A 22,232-nucleotide genomic window follows, 5' to 3' on the forward strand; every position below is an offset into this window, starting at 1 on the left:
ATATGGAGTTAATTATTATTCATAATAACTCCAGAAGACAATGGAATTATTTTATAGCTAAATGAAAGAAAACAGAAGACTCTACACATGACATCATCAAAGGGTCAACACCAAAATCAAACTGATTATATTCTTTGCAGCCAAAGATGGAGAAGCTCTATACAGTCAGCAAAAACAAGACGGGGAGCCGAATGTGGTTCAGATCATGAACACCTTAATGACAAATTGAGACTTAAATTGAAGAAAGTAGAGAAAACCATTAGACCATTCAGGTATGACCTAAATCAAGTCCCTTATGATTACACAGTGGAAGGGACAAATAAGATTCAAGGGATTAGATTTCATAGAGTGCCTGAAGAACTATGGATGGAGGTTTATGACATTGTACAGGAGGCAGTGGTCAAGACCATCCCCAAGAAAAAGAATGTAAAAAGGCAAAGTGGTTGTCTGAAGAGGCCTTACAAATAGCTGAGAAAAGGAGAGAAGCTAAAGGCAAAAGAGAAAAGGAAAGATATACTCTTTTGAATGCAGAGTTCCAAAGAATAGCAAGAAGAGATAAGAAAGCCTTCCTCAGCAATCAATGCAAAGAAATAGAGGAAAACAATAGAATGGGAAAGACTAGAGATGTCTTCAAGAAAATTAGAGATACCAAGGGAACATTTCATGCATACAATGAATAAACAATAAAGGACAGAAATGGTATGAACCTAACAAAAGCAGAAGATAGTAAGAAGAGGTGGCAAGAAACACAAAAGAACTATACAAAAAAGATTTTCATGACCCATATAACCACGATGGTGTGATCACTCACCTAGAGGCAGACATCCTGGAATGCAAAGTCAAGTGGGCCTTAGGAAGCATCGCTATGAACAAAGCTAGTGGTGTTGATTGAATTCCAGTTGAGTTATCAGTCCTTTCGATGAATATTCAAGGTAAATCTCCATTAGGATTGACTGGTTTGATCTCCTTGCTGTCCAAGGGACTCTCAAGAGTCTTCTCTAGCATGACAGTTCAAAAGCATCAATTCTTCAGTGCTCAGCCTTCTTAATGGTCCAACTCTCACATCTGTAAATGACTACTGAGAAAACATAACTTTAACTATACAGATCTTTTTCAGCAAAATGATGCCTTGCTTTTTAATATACTGTCTAGGTTTATCATAACTTTCCTTCCAAGGAGCAAGAGTCTTTTAATTTCATGACTGAAGTCACCATCCACAGTGATTTTAGAGCCCAAGAAAATAAAATCTGTCACTGCTTCTACTTTTTCAACTTCTATTTGCCATGGACTTTTGGGACTGGATACCATGATCTTAGTTTTTTGAATGTTGAATTTTAAGCCACCTTTTTCACTCTCATCAAGAGGCTCTTTTGTTCCTCTTTGTTTTCTGCCTTTAGGTTGATGTCATCTGCATATCTAAGAAGGGCTATCTCAGAATATCAGTCTAAATAGGAGATGTGATGATGCAATCTTTTCTGTTATGATGGATAACTGGAAGCATGCTATTAGAATGAGCTACTTGGACAAAGTGTTGGGGAGAAAGAAAATAAGATTTTTAAGACATTTAAGTGTTAAAAGAAGAAGAAGTAGAGACTGCAAAGAAAACCAGAAGAAATGGCTTTGGACAAAACTAGGGGACTTTGATATCATAAATGCAAAGGATGAAAATGCTTGATGTATGAGGATATGATCAACAGACTCAATGCAAAGTGCCCTTCAGTTGAACAGTTCATTGCATTGGCAAGAGAACTTTTAAATTAATTTTTATTGGAGTATATCTGCTTTACAATTTGTGTTAGTTTCTACTACATAGCAAAATGAATCAGCCACACACACACACACACACACACACACACACACACACATATCCCCTCCATTTTGAAATTCCTTCCCACTCAGGTTACCACAGAGAATTAAGTAGAGACCCCTGTGCTATACACTAGGTTCTCATTAGTTATCTTTTTATACATAATATCACTAGTGTTTATTTGTAAATCCCAGTTTCCCAATTCCTCCCACCCTGAACTATCCCTCCTTGGTATCCATCCATACATTTGTCAGCTTTGTTTTGCAAATAAGATCATCTATACCATTTTGACAGTTTTATTTCATTCTAGTTCAGTTCAGTTGCTCAGTTGTGTCTGACTCTTTGCGACCCCATGAACCACAGCACGCCAGGCCTCTCTGTCCATCACCAACTCCCGGAGTCTACCCAAAGCCATGTCAAGTCGGTGATACCATCCAACCATCTCGCCCTCTGTCATCCCCTTCTCCTCCTGCCTTCATTCTAGGGAAGTAGATAAAATGTAGAGTTTAAGGCTGAATGGGATTAGAAACAATAGGATGAAAACAATTTTTTCAATAGCTCTATCTATGAAAGAGAAGAGAACAACAATACAAGAGAGAGAGGGTACAAAGTCTTTTCTGATGCTGAAGAGGCAAGTGCATAATTAACTCTCTCTGGGAAGGATTTAATTTGGAAGGAGTACCAGTAGAAAGTCGATAATTAAAAAAGGGACATCCCACTCCTGAGAAGGCAAGAATATTTGAGAATCTTATGATTATTAGGATTAATAATGGATTAATTAGGTTCAGGAAGTAAGACAGACAGCAGGGACTGATGAAAATGTAAAAGTTTAGTGAATAAAAAATAGTTCCGTTCCTATCTAGAGTCTTCAATTTTCTGTGAAAAGTGCAATTAATGTCACTTAGAGTGAGACAAAGTGTGCTCATCAATGGTAAAAGAAGGCTAAAGTTTTGAAATAGCTACATGACCCTGCCCTAGATGATGAAAATTATTAGACTGATATTCTTTATCTGCTATGTATTTAACTAAATTCTACTTTATATTCCCACCAATTTCAAAATATTTAAAATGCTTCTATTGTGTAAATTTGCATGAACTAGAATAATTGAATATTGCAAAATAAAGAGATAATAATATAACACACATATTCTTTCCTCCATATCCATTTGAAGAATCTAGTGGGACTGCCTAAAACTACATTCCTCAAATGGGAGGGAGTCATAGGAAGGGGCAAGTCATGATGAGTTTGAAAGCAGCAGACTTTTCCTTTGGGATGAAGCTGACCTGTACACTTGAATAAACACGTTCAGCTGAAACTGATATGCTTTCCTTCTCCCGATGCAAGTAATTATTTAATGTTAAGTCAAGCATTAAAATAGTCATATTAAATAGTTGCAAATTGCATTGATATTCTAGTTTTATTTTTACAACAGCCTTAAAAGAGAAGTTAATATGTCTAATTTTGAAACACACTAAAACACTTTGAAAACATTTTCAACTTTATAATGCTGCCTAAAATGGCAACCCACTCCAGTATTCTTGCCTGGTTAACCCCATTGACAAAGGAGTCTGGAGAGACGGGGGTGCAGTCCAGGGGGTCATAAAGAGTCAGATATGAGTAAGCTAATAAACAATAAACAAAGAGATAGCTTAGGCCCTTGAGAGGGTAACAGGCTGGAAGGCCAGGGGTCTCCAAATGGAGGAAAGAGGCTGCAAGTGCCAGACAATTTTATCTCTCTTAAGCGTCAGGAAGAAACAAACCAGCAATATTTTTTCTTCTCTATACAAATTTAAAAGGAGGGTTCTCTTAAAATGCTGTGTTGCCCTAACACCTGGTTTCACCTGAAGCTAACTACTCTCAAAGCTTGAGTTAACCAATACATTTCTTTTTCTTAGGGAAATGTTGTCTTAAGCTATGTTAATGTACCCCAGACTCTATCTTCAAGTTGGTTCCGCCAAATGGCCTAACCTACTTACTCAGATATTGTTCCCTGATCTATGTAAATGAAACTATTTGTTGGTATTCTGCCCTTCTACAAGATTCAAGTCAATCGTTTTATGGCCAGGGATGAATTATCTGGTGCCATTCTAAATTTTATGACATTCCTTTCTTTTCATTACAGACTGTGACTGACTATATAACATACAGCTAAAGACTAGCAGGGGGGTACTCTTTTGCCTCCTTCTGATGCCTATGTCAGAAGCTTTCTCTATCGCCTTTATACTTTAATAAAACTTTATTACACAAAAGCTCTGAGCGATCCAGCCTCATCTCTGGCCCCGGATTGAATTTGTCTCCTCTGGAGGCCAAGAATCTAGCGTCTTATCGTTCAGCAACAACCTTTCACCCTACTATGTCAAGATAGCCAGAGATCTAATAATACTAGAGTTTTATCCATGTATTTAAATGTATAAATGAGTGCTGTTGGTATTCAAGAAAGTAACTGCATTATAGAATACAAAAATAAGCAAATAAAGCCCCAATTCTTACATATCAACTTTTTTATAGTGAGTGCAAGAAACTCTAATGAGAAAAAATACATCAAAATATGTTGTATTGCTTTTGTTATTATGTTTCTATATGAATCTCTTGAGAAAGTATTATTATTAATAGTAGTTATTGCTCTTGAAACTGTATTGCCTTTCCAATAAAATATAATCCACAAGTCTTGAACTTTATAAAAGTAGTCTGGAAACACATGCAATAACAGCAAAGGTATCTCTGGTTTTCCTCTTCTAAAATCACAAAAGTAATTACAAGAGTTGCTGCCTGAGTAAAATCCCCCTGATAATTTTACTAAATATTTTTTTCTTTCTTAAACTATTGAGTGATTTTACTTTTAAGGAGTTGTGAACTAGCTTTTGGTTTTAATAGAATAGGAACGATTTTTGGAAACATTTTAAGAGTGGGAGTCTCTGTATGCACAAATAGTAGCTTGTAGTGTATATTTTCATGATTATTTTAAAAATGCATATTTTCATCATTATTTTAAAATATGCACTCCAGATTTTCTGTCATTTAGTTATGCTCAGATGACAATGAAAAGCAGACAAAGTACTTTATTCAATTATATGAGTTACTGGCATGCAGCTTAAATAAATATATATTAGCTTCATGAAGCAAGACTTCTGTAAAGTTGATGATTTTTCATTTCTTGACTAGATTGTCTACTGTAATAATCAGTTAAGATCTATTTAGGATTAGAATGATGCATCTTGGGAGTATTGGAAAAAATGTAGGTGTTTGAAATCACTTGGTGATATAAGAAATATTTACAGCTTTATGAATTTATAAAAATATAATTATAGATAATATATGGTAAAACTACTTTTAAATGTTTATGTTTTCTATATAGAGAACAGTAGGACAATCAATGTACTGTAGACAGTTTTTATTTTAGCCCATGATGGATTTCATTTTCTCTTTCAAATGAATTTGACCCTCTATTTTGTTGTCATAGACCATCCCGCACTCCACTGTATTGTGTACAGTGGTAGCTATGCCCTTGAATCAGAAAGTATGCTATTCTTTCTAGAATACCCAAGTCACCACTGAAAATTATCCCAGTAAAATCTTATCAGTGGCTTCTGTGGAGGTAGGCAGACCTCTTTTCTATATGTACTGAGAAATGTTGCTATTTGTTTACTTATTTCATAAAATTTCCTGTTATCTAAGTTGAAACTACTTTTTTGTCTATTTCTTCTCTACTAGTATGTGCCCTGAGGGCAGAGCAAGAATTCTCATCTTTGCCCAGAGAGAATCTTTTACTAATTAGAGTTGAAGATATCAAGGATTCCTGAGGCAGAACTAGAGATATAATACTTCATAAATTGGTTAATTTTTCTTCACCTTAGCAGCTAATAAACACTTTCTGTTTTACAAAAAGGGAACCAAGAAGCTGAAAGGCAGCTTAGGAAGACATATTTGTGTGTGAGTGATTTAAATCATGAGAAAATAGCCTTTTTTAAAATTCACAGTTTTGTTTGACTGATTCTTTGCATTTCCCCCAATATTTAAAATTATTTCAGAAATGTTGAACAAACTTATAATTAAACTGTAAATTTAACACCTGCAAAAATTAGGCCAAAAAATAAGCTAAAATGACTCATTCAGCTAAGGGCAGTAGTAGGGTGTTGAGTAGCATATGAATTCTTTTATATTTGCTGAGGCTAAAAAGGACAGTGCCTGATGAAATATAGACAGAAGTTCATGATGTTGTACAGGAAACAGGGATCAAGACCATACCCAAGAAAAATAAATGCAAAAAGGCAAAATGGCTGTCTGATGAGGCCTTACAAATAGCTGAGAAAAGAAGAGAAGCAAAAAGCAAAGGAGAAAAGGGAAGATATGCTCATTTGAATGCAGAGTTCCAAAGAATAGCAAGGAGAGATAAGAAAGCTTTCCTCAGTGATCAGTGCAAGGAAATAGAGGAAAAAATAGAATGGGAAAGACTAGAGATCTCTTCAAGAAAATTAGAGATACCAAGGGAACATTTCATGCAAAGATGGACTCAATAAGGACAAAAATGCTATGAACCTAACAGAAGCAGAAGATAGTAAGAAGAGGTGGCAAGAACACACAAAAGAACTATACAAAAAAGATCTTCATGACCCAGATAATCATGAAGGTGTGATCACTCACATTCACCTAGAGGCAGACATCCTGGAATGCAAAGTCAAGTGGGCCTTAGGAAGCATCACTACAAACAAAGCTAGTGGAGGTGATGGAATTCCAGTTGAGTTATTTCAAACCCTAAAAGATGATGTTGTGAAAGGGCTGCAGTCAATAAGCCAGCAAATTTGGAAAACTCAGAAGTAGCCACAGGACTGGAAAAGGTCAGTTTTCATTCCAATCCCAAAGAAAGGCAATGCCAAAGAATGTTCAAACTACTGCACAGTTGCACTTATCTCACATGCTAGTAAAGTAATGCTCAAAATTCTCCAAGCCACGTTTCAGCAATACATGAACTGTGAACTTCCAGAATTCAAGCTGGTTTTAGAAAAGGCAGAGAAACCAGAGATCAAATTGCTAACATCTGCTGGAACATTGAAAAAGCAAGAGAGTTCTAGAAAAATATTTATTTCTGCTTTATTGACTACGTCAAAGCCTTTGACTGTGTGGATCACAAAAAAACTGTGGAAAATTCTGAAAGAGATGGGAATATCAGACCACCTGACCTGCCTCTTGAGAAACCTGTATGCAGCTCAGGATATCACAGTTAGAACAGGACATGGAACAACAGACTGATTCCAAATAGGAAAAGGAATACAGGAAGTCTGTATATTGTCACCCTGCTTATTTAACTTATATGCAGAGTACATCATGAGAAACGCTGGGCTGGAAGAAGCACAAGCTGGAATCAAGATTGCCCGGAGAAATATCAATAACCTCAGATATGCAGATGACACCACCCTTATGGCAGAAAGTAAAGAGGAACTAAAAAGCCTCTTGATGAAAGTGAAAGAGGAGAGTGAAAAAGTTGGCTTAAAGCTCAACATTCAGAAAACTAAGATCATGACATCTGGTCCCATCACCTCATGGGAAATCGATGGGGAAACAGTGGAAACAGTGTCAGACTTTAATTTTAGGGGGCCCAAAATCACTGCAGATGGTGACTACAGCCATGAAATTAAAAGACGTTTACTCCTTGGAAGGAAAGTTATGACCAACCTAGATCACATACAGAAAAGCAGAGACATTACTTTGCCAACAAAGGTCCATCTGGTCAAGGCTATGGTTTTTCCAGTGGTCATGTATGGATGTGAGAGTTGGACTGTGAAGAGAGTTGAGTGCCGAAAAATTGATGCTTTTGAACTGTGGTGTTGGAGAAGACTCTTGAGAGTCCCTTGGACTGCAAGGAGAGCCAACCAGTTCATCCTAAAGGAGATCAGTCCTGGGTGTTCATTGGAAGGACTGATGCTGAAGCTGAAACTTCAGTACTTTGGGCACATCATGTGAAGGGTTGACTCATTTGAAAAGACCCTGATGCTGGGAGGGATTGGGGGCAGGAAGAGAAGGGGACAACAGAGGATGAGATGGCTGGATGGCATCACCAACTCAATGGGCATGAGTTTGAGTAAACTCTGGCTGCTGGTGATGGACAGGGTGGCCTGGCGTGCTGCGATTCATGGGATCACAACGAGTCAGACACGACTGAGCGACTGAACTGAACTGAACTGAACTGAAATTACATTTTGGTAGATGTGAATATGAGCAGAACTATTCTGTGTGGGAAAATATATATATTTTTAGAATTAGCACATAAAATAATTCACTTTATTTGATTTCAAGCCCTTTTAGCCAATATTTTATATAATCAGTTTACAATGTATTTATGATTGATGGGCTAATATAATTTTTTAAGGTTTTACTCATTGTTTAAGAGTTGTATGTCAAGGGTCTACTCTTTCTAGGCTGTTGACTATATACTGAATTTAGAATTGTGACTATATCTATATCTACTGGTGCATGCATTTGTGTTCAGTCACTTCAGTCATTTTAGAATCTTTGTGGCCCCATGGACTGTAGCCCACCAGTCTCCTCTGTCCATGGGATTCTCTAGGCAAGAATACTGGAATGGGTTGCCATGCCCTCCTCTAGGGGATCTTCCTGATACAGGAATCAAAACCGTGTCTCCTGCATCCTCTGTATTGCAGGCAGATTCTTTACTGCTGAGCCACTGGGGAAGCCCATTGATATCTATATCTATCTCTATCTCTGTATCTATCTGTATATCTCACCTCACAGAGCTTTAAATTTAGCAGGAGAAAAGAGGGAAGGCTAATTATATAAAGTCTTCTACATGCTACAGCTACCTAAGAAAACAACTAGGATTAAATATGAAGAAATACGATAATATAGTGTAATTTAGATGGAGGTTATAAACTAAGAAAGAGACCAAAATTCAGTTAAAATTTGAACAAATTCTCAACATTTAAAATTGATATTAGAGAGGAAATTCTGTTTTACTGGTCTCTTTTAAAAAGCTGTAATTTGTGACAGTACTGGGCAAATACCCATGTAGTACAGGTCCAATGGGTCTGAAAGGAGGCACCCCTTTTAAACAAGTGACACCTCAGCCAGATCTATGTACCCCACCATCCCATATTTATAGATTTAGACTCAGATGGATAATTGACATTTTCATTTGCTATCCAGCCAGTTAAAATACAGTTTATATATAAAGGGCTTTCCTGGTGACTCAGATGGTAAATAATCTCCCTGCAATGCAGGAGACCTGGGTTTGATCCCTGGGTTGGGAAGATCCCCTGGAGGAGTGCATGGCAACCCACTCGAGTATTCTTGACTGGAGAAACCCATGGACAGAAGAACCTCGCAGGCTACAGTCCATTGGGTCACAGAAATCGGACACAACTAATTGCCTAATATTTTCACTTCACTTTTGTATATAAAAAATAAAAATTATACAAAGAAAGAAAACAAACAACCAAAAAAAAAAAAAAAAAAAAAAAAAAACCTTGACTTCTTGAATACCAGGCCTTTGTAGTTATGTATTAGAGAAGGCAATGGCACCCCACTCCAGTACTCTTGCCTGGAAAATCCCATGGACAGAGGAGCCTGGTGGGTTGCAGTCCATGGGGTCACTTAGAGTCGGACACGACTGAACAACTTCACTTTCACTTTTCACTTTCACACATTGGAGAAGGAAATGGCAACCCACTCCAGTGTTTTTGCCTGGAGAATCCCAGGGATGGGGGAGTCTGGTGGGCTGCCACCTATGGGATCACACAGAGTCGGACACAACTGAAGGGACTTAGCAGCAGCAGTAGCATAATTCTCCTAGGGCAAGTTATTTAAAGCTTTCTGAAGAAAATGATATATAATCTGAAATCTGAAGGATGAACAGAGAAATAACAGGGGAGAATTTAGCTGTTAGGCATTTATTCTCCCAAATAATAAATACAAGTACCCAGTACGTGGCAGGAATTTTGGTATACTGGCTTGGATATACACTTAGTCTCCACTCTAATGGAGCTCACAGTCCACCAAGGGAAAATTATGTACCAGGCTTACGACTTGGATGAGCATGAAATATGGAATTTGAATAAATTCACTATGCTTGAAGGTAGAGCCTGAGGTTGAAAATGCTGATACGTTTCTTCCAAGAGAAAGACAGACTCTATAATGAAGGCCTTATGAGTTATGTTAAGAAAATCTGACTTTACTCTAAAGACAGATAAATGAGAACGTATGGTACAATTTTAGGGAACTAATATAACTCTCTGTGTGTGTGTGTGTGTGTGTGTGTGTGTGTGTGTGTGTGTTACACTTGATAAGGGTGTCATTAACTGCAGATTGGAGAGTAATTCAGAGAGGTGGACCGTGGAAGAATACGGTCTGGTTAATTCACTGTATCAGTAACATAGTGGGAGTAATTGTGGGTTGGGTTGAAGTAGTTCAGATGTAGATGATCAGGAATGAATTGAATAAAGAGCTACATGATTCAGAATAAGAATGAATGTAGAGATATTCACCCCACTTTTCTCAGTAGTTAATACACTTCCTGGTACACAGGAGACATCAGAAATTTTGTTATAAATTATTTTGCTATACATTGTCTTATTTGTTATAAATGTGATAGAGGAGGAAAGGTATTGAAATGGTGATGAGCATAAACTCTGGATTCAGACCGTTTGAATTCAGAATTCAGACTCTGTTGCTCATTTCAAGATTCTGCCTTCCATTAACTGTGTGACATGAGGCACATTGCTTAACTTTATTGTGCCTCAGTTTCCTCAGTTGTAAAATGGGGCTTATATTGCTGCAAGGATTCAGTGTGATCCTGCATGCAAATGACTTAGAGCAGTGCTAACCAAACATAGAGAGATCGAAAGTTCTGGGTATGTCCTCATCAGCAAGATGGGCCATTGTGCTTCTCTAGCCTTTGATCCAAGTAAGTACAACCTAAGAGAAATTCCAGACTTCAAAAACAGCTGAATGTGAAAATACAAAGAGGGGCAGTAAAAGCACAATAGAATATGGGAGGTGTAGTTACTATGAGCAAATCTTGCAGTTCTAAGCCTCTTAGAAACAGAAAAAAAGATGATTAAATACATCAGCTAAACTGCAGTTTCTTGTGAATTGTAATGTTCAGAGTAAGTGAGAAACGTAGCAAGACTAGAAAGTAGGATTATTTTAAACTACAATTGCAATTATTTTAAATTACCTTAAAGCACAATTACAAAGGAGAAAAACTACCAGAGAGGAGAAATAAGAAAAGAGTACTCACATTGATTTGTTCGTTCCCTGATAGCTCAGTTAGTAAAGAATCTGTCTGCGTGCAGGAGATCCTGGTTCATTTCTTGTGTCTAGAAGATGCTTTGGAGAAGAGATAGGCTACCCACTCCAGTATTCTTGGGCTGCCCTTGTGGCTCAGCTGGTAAAGAATCTGCCTGCAATGCTGGAGACCTGGGTTTGATTCCTGGGTTGGGAAGATCCCCTAGAGAAGGGAATGGCTACCCAATCCAATATTCTGGCCTAGAGAATTCTCTGGACTATATAGTCCATGGGGTTGCAAAGAGTTGGACATCACTGAGCAATTTTCACTTCACTCTCTTAGGTTCAAAAGATCATTCAACTGAAAGCCAGTGAACTAAAATGCAACTCATTTTGTTTGTAGTCAATCATTGGTCTAGATAGATGAGGCCTTATGTAATAATGAGTGAAATTTATTGAGATGTAGCAAAGTAACCGATGATGGTGGTAAAGGAGCCTCTAGTAAGATAGAAAAGAAACAATTATAAAATTGTTGTTGTTGGTGGTGTTGCTCAATCACTAAATCACTTTCGACTCTTTGCCACTGCATGGACTGCAGCATACCAGGCTTCTCTGCTCTCTACTATTTACTGGTATTTGCTCAAATTTTTGTCCATTGAGTTCATAATGTTATATAACCACCTCATCCTTTGTTGCCCCCTTCTCCTCTGGCCCTCAATCTTTCCCAGCCTCGGTGTACATCTGTTAGTCACTGTCAGTTATGTCCAACTCTTGTTACCCCATGCACTGTAGCCCACCAGGCTTCTCTGTCCATGGGACTCTGCAGGCAAGAATGCTGGAGTGGATTACCATTCCCTTCTCCAGAGGATCTTCTTGACCCAGGGATCGAACCCTGGTCTCCTGCATTGCAGGCAAATTCTTTACTGTTTGAGCTACAGGGAAGTACTAGCATCAGGGTCTTCTCCAATAAGTCAGCTCTTCACATCAAGTGGCCAAAGTACTTACTGGAGGTTCATCTTCAGCATATAAGGGGCAAAAATATCTCTGAGTGGAAAAAAATTTAATTTTTTAGATGAAGAGTTCTTCTAAAGTAACTCTTGACTAACGATAGCTCCTCCTTCTCCCAAGGCAGAACTTGAATCAGAGACTTAAGTTAGCTTATTTCCAAAGCAGTATTAAGGAGTGAGTGATATAGAGAGGAAAAATAAAAAGACCAATTCAAGAATTAGTTAAGGAGGGTGGTTTATGAAGTTGGTCACCGATCTGACACTGATGTTTAATCCTGTGTGACATTCTGTGGAGTCTTTGTAAAAGACTATTGCAGCTATGTATAGGGATTGGGTTATTAAAGAGGAACTCTTATCCACTGCCCAGCATCCATCATTGGTCAAGCTTGGGTTCACCTGTGAATGGCAGTTGTGTCACTTGGAAGGTTCTAAGACTGTATGCAAGAGGCACTGTAACCACATGCTGGTAGGGTGAACCTGTGAGGTAGATAAGATCTGCTCTGAATCAATCAATCTGACATTGGCAGTTGGGGTTAGAAGGATTTAAGGGATCTACATGCATGCATGCTAAGTTGCTTCAGTCATATCTGACTCTTTGAGATCTCATGTACTGTGTAGCCTGCCAGTCTCCTCTGTCCATGGGATTCTCCAGGCAAGAATACTGGAGTGAGTTGCATGCCCTCTTCTAGGGGAGTTTCCTGACCCAGATATTGAACCCATGTCTCATGTCTTCTGCATTGGCAGGCAGGTTCTACAGAAGGAGGCTAATACAATTCCTATTATTATTAGGAGAAAATGTCAAACTATAAGAATGAGGAATATATCCTATAAGTCTTCAGTGAAGGAGGAGATTTTCTTCAGTCAATTCCAATTTGTTTCCCTCAGATTTTCAAATATAATAAATATTACAAGAATGGGAAGAGTTTTATTTTTCTTTATTTGTAAACCATTATTACCCAGTAATTTTATTCTCAGTAAATGAGTAAAGATTGTTTTTGTTATAGTTGATGTTTTTGTTGTTGTCCTAAAAATGATGATAGAAAGACATACTTGTAGATGAAAGGGCTCAGGTAGCATTAGAGTTCTACATTCCTGGAACAAGTAATTATCTAAAGTTACTTTCCAGGCAAGAAGAGTAGAATACAAAATGGCTCTAGAACAGTGTTGAAGAGAAGATATGAAAGAACAGGAAGTAAACAATAAGAGGAGACAGTGACCTCTATATAGTCTCATCTACTCATTTTATCTACATAGAGTACTACATTCCCTCTCTTTATTTTCTATCACAGCCAAACCATTCATTTCTTTCTTAAAGCTTACTATTTTAAAATATTTCTGTGTATAATAGATGCATTCTTCTTAGTCTCCACTAAATTGCAAGGGCCGCAGCAATTATATATATATATATATCTTTCTTCACCATTCTACAGTCAAGAGCATATTCATTGCGTAAAATTTTCCTTTTTTACTGAATTAATTAATGTATTAATTTCCAGTTAATGGCAGGGGAGAGTGAAATTGTCCTCCCAAAGAGCATAAATAAATGTTCCATAAGCTCAAAGAGTCTTTGAAGTTGCTTGATTTGTTTTAGAAATTCAAGCACATTTTGAATTTTATTACCCACTCTATTCATGTTTCTACTGATTAATCAAATTAATGGTTTAATTTGCTTATCTGGAATAACATTCTGCTTTAGTGAGATTGCAAATGTTTGCTAATTAACAGTTTAGTCCCTCCAGTGCTGCACGTCTCTTTAGAAAAAAATAATAAAAATCTAATGCAATATAAAATTAATATTTTACTAGATAAATTCACACTTTTGAATAACATACATGTTTTTAGCTTTTAAACAACTTTTTGAAATTTGATAAATCAGGATTTTTTTTTTTTTTGATAAATCAGGATTTAAAGGTTCCCCTTCTCTTTTCCTGCAGAGTGTGATAAGGTCTACACTCTCATACCTGAGTATCATGAACTCCTAATCACTTGCTTGACCATAAAGCAATTTAAAATATATGTTTCAGGTATTATCAATATGTAAAAGCGCCTTGCCATTTTGAATTTTTATACTTGTGACAAGGTGTGTGAGAGTCACTTAACTTCTGGCTGGAGAGTATTTTTCTCATTCTTTCCTGGGCATCATAAGTGAGTAGAGTGAGTAAAATCTGACTTAGATTCTGAATTTTAGCATATTCCCACATTCTGCTCTTCAAAGTGTGCAGCAATTAAAACACACACACGTACTTATTAAACACTCAATTATCCAAATTATAAATTAATAATTACAGTGAAGAGAACCGAACAGCTTAACTATAAATGTACCTTGCCATTCTTATTTAACATACTCTACCTTCCTAACACACATGTGTGCTGACAAAGGAATTCAAGCAAGGCACCTTTCCTCACTTGACACCCTCCATGATAACAAGAGCTTAGTCATATTAATCTGCTTTTCTAATTTCTTTTATCTCCTTACTCCCCTAAAAAAAGGGGGATTCTTATTCTTTTGGATTCTGTTCTCAGTGGTTCTAAGTTTAAGACCTTACCTTCAAATCCAAAATGGGAAAAGTCACTTAAAGTAGTTCTCTTATTTAAGTGGATTTTCGTAATAATATTTTGACAAAATGAAAAAAAAAAAACCCAGGGGATTCTTTCCATTTTTTCCTAATGAAGGTCAGTTTATCAGGACTTGTTTTTCATTGACTTATTTCAATTTTCGGAGAAGGCAATGGCACCCCACTCCAGTACTCTTGCCTGGAAAATCCCATGGACTGAGGAGCCTGGTGGGCTGCAGTCCATGGGGTTGCTAAGAGTCGGACACGACTGAGCGACTTCACTTTGACTTTTCACTTTCATGCATTGGAGAAGGAAATGGCAACCCACTCCAGTGTTCTTGCCTGGAGAATCCCAGGGACGGGGGAGCCTGGTGGGCTGCCGTCTATGGGGTCGCACAGAGTCGGACACGACTGAAGTGACATAGCAGCAGCATTTCAATTTTATGAATTTTTTAAGAACTTACTTATCTAATATTTAAATCAAGGCCATCACCTTTGTCAAGAAGAAAATAATATTTTATTATGATAATTCACATGTTTTATTATATCTTGCTGAATAATAAAAAATTTATTTTAATTCAATTATTAAAATAATGTAATTTAATAAAATTACATTTCACTTTCATTATCTCATAGTAAAATATTAAAGAGTAATAACATTTGTTCATATAGCATTATGCATTGTATGTAATAATATTTTCTTGTTGGTATAATAAGTTTATCATAATTTGCAATTTTTTGTTTTCTACAATCAACTTGTGTGACATGACTTTTAACATCAATCAGTTAACATATCTCAAAACATATAAAAATATGTTTCCTTAAAAGTTAAATATAATCACTAAATATTTCTAAATATTCCTCTGTGTGTGTGTTTCTTACTTCCCATCCCTGTAAAAATAATCTTTTTTTGAGAAATATTCTCAGATACTAAACAAATATATAGATAATTCCTTGATGATTGATAATTGAACGTCTACTAGAAAAATACTTAAAGGATATTTAGAATCTTTTAAAGTAGTTTGTCTAGTAATTCAATTTGTAATCTTACTCCATATGCATATGGTAAGTGGTATCTTACGAGATCTTGTCTTGAATCTATTTGTAATTTTATTATATAACTTCATGATTTATGTATTCTGTGTCTTCAAGTAATTTATATAGAGAAAAAAACTGGTTCTCTCCAAACTAATTACAAACTAATCACCATACAAACAAAACCCTAAACCCAATGGTGTAAAACGGGCCTAAATTATACCACCAGATAGAGTTCACATAATGGGTCTTCATTTTAGTTATCTAAAAGCAAATATTAACCTTTGACAATTTAAATATTGGAGTTCAATGACAGGATACAATATTATTTAAAGATAGATACATATGGTTCCAGCAGACTATTGTGTAAAGATTATTAACTTTAGGTAACCTAAGTACAAATAGGTGTGAAAAGACCCAGTAACTGATCTACCTGCACAGGTGTAGTCAGTGACTAAACAGAACCGAGATACATGTAGTTCTGACTCCATAGCCCATTTCTCTATTTAGACATGATGAGTGTTTCAGCAACTGCATGACATCATCAGTTGTCTAAATGAGAACTATGCTACATGCAAAATGGTTGACAGCTACACATTTTCAATACTAGCTTCCAAAATGAGAAAAAAACACAAATGTGGATTTAAAATTAGAGCAATAATTTTAAATACTCAAAAAATATACATTTGAAGGGAAAGTAACATATCTTGTGGGGAGACAATTTTTTGTATGCAATGAAGAATAGTTTGAGGCATTTAATGTCCAGATTTTCAGTTCTACCACCAGTACAATAACAAAGGGAAAAAATCAAAATATAGAAAGCAATTTACTGAAGGTGGTAACCCCACTTTGAAAATGTGGAAAATCATTTTTAATTTGTTATTTAATTAATTTCTACACTGTAGGAGGTCCAGGAGAACCTCATTAATTATCACTCCTCACTAACAAATTCTAATTAGAGTTTCATTTATAGTCATATTCTTCAAATGGGAATAAAAATATCTTTTTTTTTTTTTCCTATTGCTAGATTGGAGAACTTGTTTCCCAAGTAAGGATGAAAACTACATTAAAAATTTCCATAATGAAGTAAAATAATCTCTTCACTCACCTCCATCTCTTATATGAATATTTATTTGGAGAATAAGCCCCAGTGGTGTGTGGATACGCGGTGGGAGTGAGTAAACAAGGAATAGAGAATTCCTGCTTCATAACCTTATGTATCAGAAAAATGAATGGCTTGCATCCACCCGGATGTTCACTATAAACTTGGTAGCAATAGCTAGAGCTGTACATTTTCAGAATGGGTGTTACCAGATCTCATGAAATAGGTGCCTTGGAGGAGAATTGTTTCAAATGGTGAGCTGAGGGGCCTGACCTATGAAATGTGCCCAATGTAACCAAATTTGTTGCTGAAAATTCGGTTAACATCAACTGAATTCACACAATAACCTGAAGAATAAATTTTTAGGTTTGATTGGTCATAGAATGAGGAACCTCAATTTTATCAGTCATTTGCCTTTTTTTATTTAATAAAAAGTACAGCAAACACTTGACTGCTACTAAGCAAAGGACAGAATTTACACCAACTCTATAAGCTAGGTTTTACTAGGCTCATCTGTTTCTTGATTGGAAATCAAAACTTTGGAGCCGTTAAATTACTTGTTCAAATTCTTTAGAGTAATTTAGATAAATGAAGCTTTTATTATGACCCAAGCCTACTAAATTTAAGAATCATGATTTTTATCATCATGTAATATCATTCTTGAATTTGCAATCATACTTAAATACCTTGAGAGTTTTCTTCAAATGCATTATTCAAAATAATAAGGGAGAGTTTCATACATACTCAATTTCATGCTAAAAATCTAAAGGACATAGCATTACAATTTCTCTAAGTCCTGAACTAAATGTCAGCAGAACATCCCATAAGACTGAGTTGCTTAAATTATTAACACTTCAGAGGATCATTTCATTAAAATATGATACTCAAAATAGAGTATCATTATGTTTTTCACCTGCTGTTAGGAGCTATGGAGTTCCTTGCGTGTGGATTTGTATCACACTACCATTAGTTTTACTAAAGTCGGAAAGAAAATATAAGTCCTATTTTAATATCCTAACTCTTTATCACATGACTATAACATAGCACCAGTAACAGTTTGTAGAATTAATGTATGCTTCCAGGAATTAATGAATTATAATTATAATATTATTAATTATAATTAATTACGAGTAGCCCACTTAGAAATGAGTCAATTTAAGAAACATTATATATACAGATGATCATATTTTGAAACATTATGTGAACATATTTTGCATGCAATTCCAAAATGACAAATTAGATTTTAACAGACAATTATGAAACAGAACTTGAGTAATCAAAATGGTCAGTTTTTAAAAAGTACACAAAAGGATATATATAAATGTGGTTAGTATATTACAAGCTGAGCCATAGCATTTTATATTCTCACATTATGAATTTTATCATATTTCTTATTATACTACAAGTGAAAAGTGAAGTGGAAATGTTAGTCATTCAGTCATGTCCAATTCTTTGTGTCCCATGGACTGCAGCCCACCAGGCTCCTCTGTCCTTGGAATTCTCCAGGCCAGAGTACTGGAGTGGGTAGTCATTCCCTTCTTCAGGGGATCTTTCCTGACCCAGGTATCAAACCTGGGTCTCTTGCATTTCAGGCAGATTTTTTACCATCTGAGTCATCAGGAAGGCCCAAGGACTGGCATAATTATTAATTTTGTCTATTTACTCTCTAAAGTATTAAACTTTTTTAAAAAGAGTTTATTCCAATGCTACTTAACCTACTACAGAGCACAGAAAATAAAGGAAAACTTCCAAATTAGTTTTATAATGAAACCATAACATCCTTTAAGAAAATTATCAAGAATTACACCAAAAAGAAAACCATATACCATGCTTATTTATGAATGTAACTTCAGAAATATTAAATGAAAAATAGCAAATAGAATTCAATAGAATATTGAAAAAGTAAAAAAAAAAAATTAATCTGTGACTAAATGGAGTTTTCACTACCCCAGAAATCCAAGCATTTCACTAGTACCAACTGTTTTAATATAATCAATCATAATAATATGAGCAAAATCACATGATAATAATTTATAATTTTATAAATAAAAATGAAAAAAATTCTATTTGTGGTAAAGAACACTAAATCAAATAATAATTGATAGGATGATATGCATTCACCCACAGATCCTTATCTAATGAAGAAACATGAAAAGGTTTCCTGCTAAAATTAAGCATATATGGTTTTCTGTTTCACTAGTATATTATATATATATTTGGTCAATGCAATCAGAGAAGAGAAAAAATAGAATTTGAGAGGAAGAAATTAAACATATAGATGATATGATAGCTTAAATAAGCCAATGAAAAACAGGAAAACTTATTAAAGTAATAACAAGGAAATGTACATAAAACCAATAGTTAACAAATAGGCAAATAATGCCTATCTTAAAAGATAAAAATATAGGTAAAACTCTCATTTACAGTAAAAAAACAGCAATTTAAAAAGCTGACTGGAAGTAAAATTAGAAATAAATCAATTTAAAGTAGATGTTAACATTTATAAGATTTCCCTGAACCAAAAAAGATTTGAAAAAAAAATCTGTCTTAATAGGAGAGATCAATGTAATAGGTTTTATGTTTTTATAGGTTAATTTATAAATTTGATACAATTTAAAATAAAGTGCTGCCATTTCCATTTTTATAGTTATTAAAATCAATTACAAAGTTTATTTAGAACAACAAACATGCCTGATGAGCAATGAGAGGGAATTACTTCTTTAAGGCATCAAATGTAGTATTTAGCCTCTACAATTTAAAAAACAGAATAGGAAATCCCTGAAAGAACAAGATTGCTTTATGTAACAGTTTGTAAGTGTGTATCAGTTCATAAATAATGTAAAGTGACGCAGCAGTGGTTTCCACTCTAACACATGAAGACTCTTGTTATGATGGTTCCTACCCTCATAATGAGAAAAAAATGTTTTAAAATCTCCGAAAAACTAAAAAATCAGCAATTCAGATATATCAGAGAATTGAGGTCACAAAGCAAATTGCCCCTCAGGAAACTAGGAGAAAAGGCAAATACAGAGAATCATGATTTACCAGGAGCAGAAGCCACTGAAGACATGACTGACAGAAGCCCTAAGAGTTTCTGATGAACTGCTGCAGACCAAGTGTGGAGCGGACTGAAAGTTAGATTCCTACAGGCCCAGTATAAGGGCAGCCCCCACAGTTTCTTAGTTTTACTTTGGGGAACACTACCAGGTTCTCACTGCAAAGAATAGAACATCCCCTTTCCTCAACACCTAGTCCTCAAATATTCAAGCAATAAAGGGAAAAGCAACCATTTTGAAAATCCTCTGGCAAAAGTAATTTTTTTGAAATTCATCATACCCAACTACTCATCAGACACTTAAAAATAAGCAATAAGGAAATAAACAATCCACATGAAATGCACAAAATATCTGAACAGAAGACCACTAAAGAATACATACAGATGGTAAATACACTTATGAAGTGATGGTAAACATTTGTCATTAAGAAAGTGCACATTGGAACTGCCAATTTTCAGTCCTGCATGTTGTGAGCTTTAAAGTCTGTCCTAATAACAAATAAAAGGCTGAACAAGGTGAAAAATCAACTCTTCTTAGATGCCAGAGAAGTGAGGTCACAGAGCAATCTGCTTCCCTAGAAGGTGGAGAGGCAAACAGGTAGAAACAGAGAATAATAGCTTTCCAGAGCGGAAGTAAGAAGCAGAGATCTCTTCAAGAATCTATAATAGGGCAGGAAAGTCTGAACTGTGGGGATCAGTGAGACCAAGTCTGTGAGTTTAAAACTCCAAGAGGAGCCCCACACTTTAGTGAACTTTATTTCCTGGAGCTCTGCCAGATTCCTATGGTGAATATTGGAGAAATATTCTCTTTGGCTTCCTACAGGAAGACGGGGAAAATAACAACTATGAAATATGTTGGAGCATTCCATTCTTATTAGGAAGGCCTACCCTCAAAAGGAACTCTTCACCACAGCCTGCTGGGATTTAGTCAGAGCCTCACTGACTAGGGCAAGGGAAACATCCAAAACCAGCACTTCCTGTCCAACTTGCAACAAAATATTGCAATGCATAATAAAGGACAAGAACAGTTTGAAGATTCAAAACAGGAATGAAGACTAGACTCAGGCATAGCAGGAATATTGGGATTATAAGACTGTGAATTTAAAACAATTTTGGTTAAAATGTTAAGGGCTCTAATAGAAAAAAAAATAGACAACATGCAAGAACATATTGGATAGGATAATCTAAACAGGAGATGGAAAGTATAAGAAAGAAATTGATAGAGATCAAAAGCACTAGACAATCTTGCCTTGTTCCTGATCTTAGAAGATATGTGCTCCGTTTTACCCCGTTGAAAATAACGCTTGCTGTGAGTTTGGTGTATATAGTCTTTATTATGTTGAGGTCGGTTCTTTCTATGGCAATTTTCTGGAGGGTGTGTTTTGTTGGTTTTTCTTTTTTTTTTTAATCATGAATGGGTATTGAATTTTACTGAAAGCTTTCTCTGCATCTATTGAGATAATCATATGGTTTTCATCATTCAATTTGTTAATATGGTATAGTATATCACATTGATTGTTTTGTGTATACTGAAGAATCCTTGCATCCCTTTAATAAACCACACTTGATCATGGTGCACGATTCTTGCAGAGTGTTGTTGGGTTCTATTTGCTAGAATTTTGTTGATGATTTTTGCATCTATGTTCATCAGTGATATGGGCCTGTAGCTTTACTTTTTTGTGATACCATTGTATAGTTTTGGTGTCAGGGTGAGGGAGGCCTTGCAGAATAACTTAGGGAGTTTTGTTTCCTCTACCATTTTTGGAACAGTTTGAGCAAGAGAGTTGTTAGCTTTTCTCTGAACTTTAGATAGAATTCTGTGAAGGCATCTGGTCCTGGACTTTGTTGGAAGATTTTTTATCACAGTTTCAATTTCAGTGCTTGTGATTAGTCTGTTCATATTTCCTACTTCTTCCTGATTCAGTCTTGGAAGGTTGTACTTTTCTAAGAATTTGTCCTTTTCTTCCAGGCTGTCCATTTTATCAGCATATAATTGCTCATTGTTGTTCAGCTGCTTGACTGTGTCCGACTCTTTGTGACCTCATGAATTGCAGCATGCCAGGTTTCTCTGTTCTTCACCATCTCCCAGAATTTGCTCAAACTCATGACCATTGAGTCAGTGATGCCAACCATCTTATCCTCTATTATTCCTTTCTCTCCTGCCTCGATGTTTCCCAGCATCAGGGTCTTTTTTAATGAGTCAGCTCTTCATATCAGGTGGCCAAAGTATTGAAGCTTCACCTTCAGCATCAGTCCTTCCAATGAATATTCAGGATTGATTCTCTTTAGGACTGACTGGTTTGATCTCCTTGCAGTCCAAGGGACTGTCAAGAGTCTTCTCTAACACCACAGTTCAAAAGCATCAATTCTTCAGTTCTCAGCCTTCCTTATGGTCCAACTCACACATCCATATACGTGTCATATATTAATGTG

The sequence above is a fragment of the Muntiacus reevesi genome, chromosome 14 (assembly GCF_963930625.1).
Source record: "Muntiacus reevesi chromosome 14, mMunRee1.1, whole genome shotgun sequence".
Taxonomy (NCBI): domain Eukaryota; kingdom Metazoa; phylum Chordata; class Mammalia; order Artiodactyla; family Cervidae; genus Muntiacus; species Muntiacus reevesi.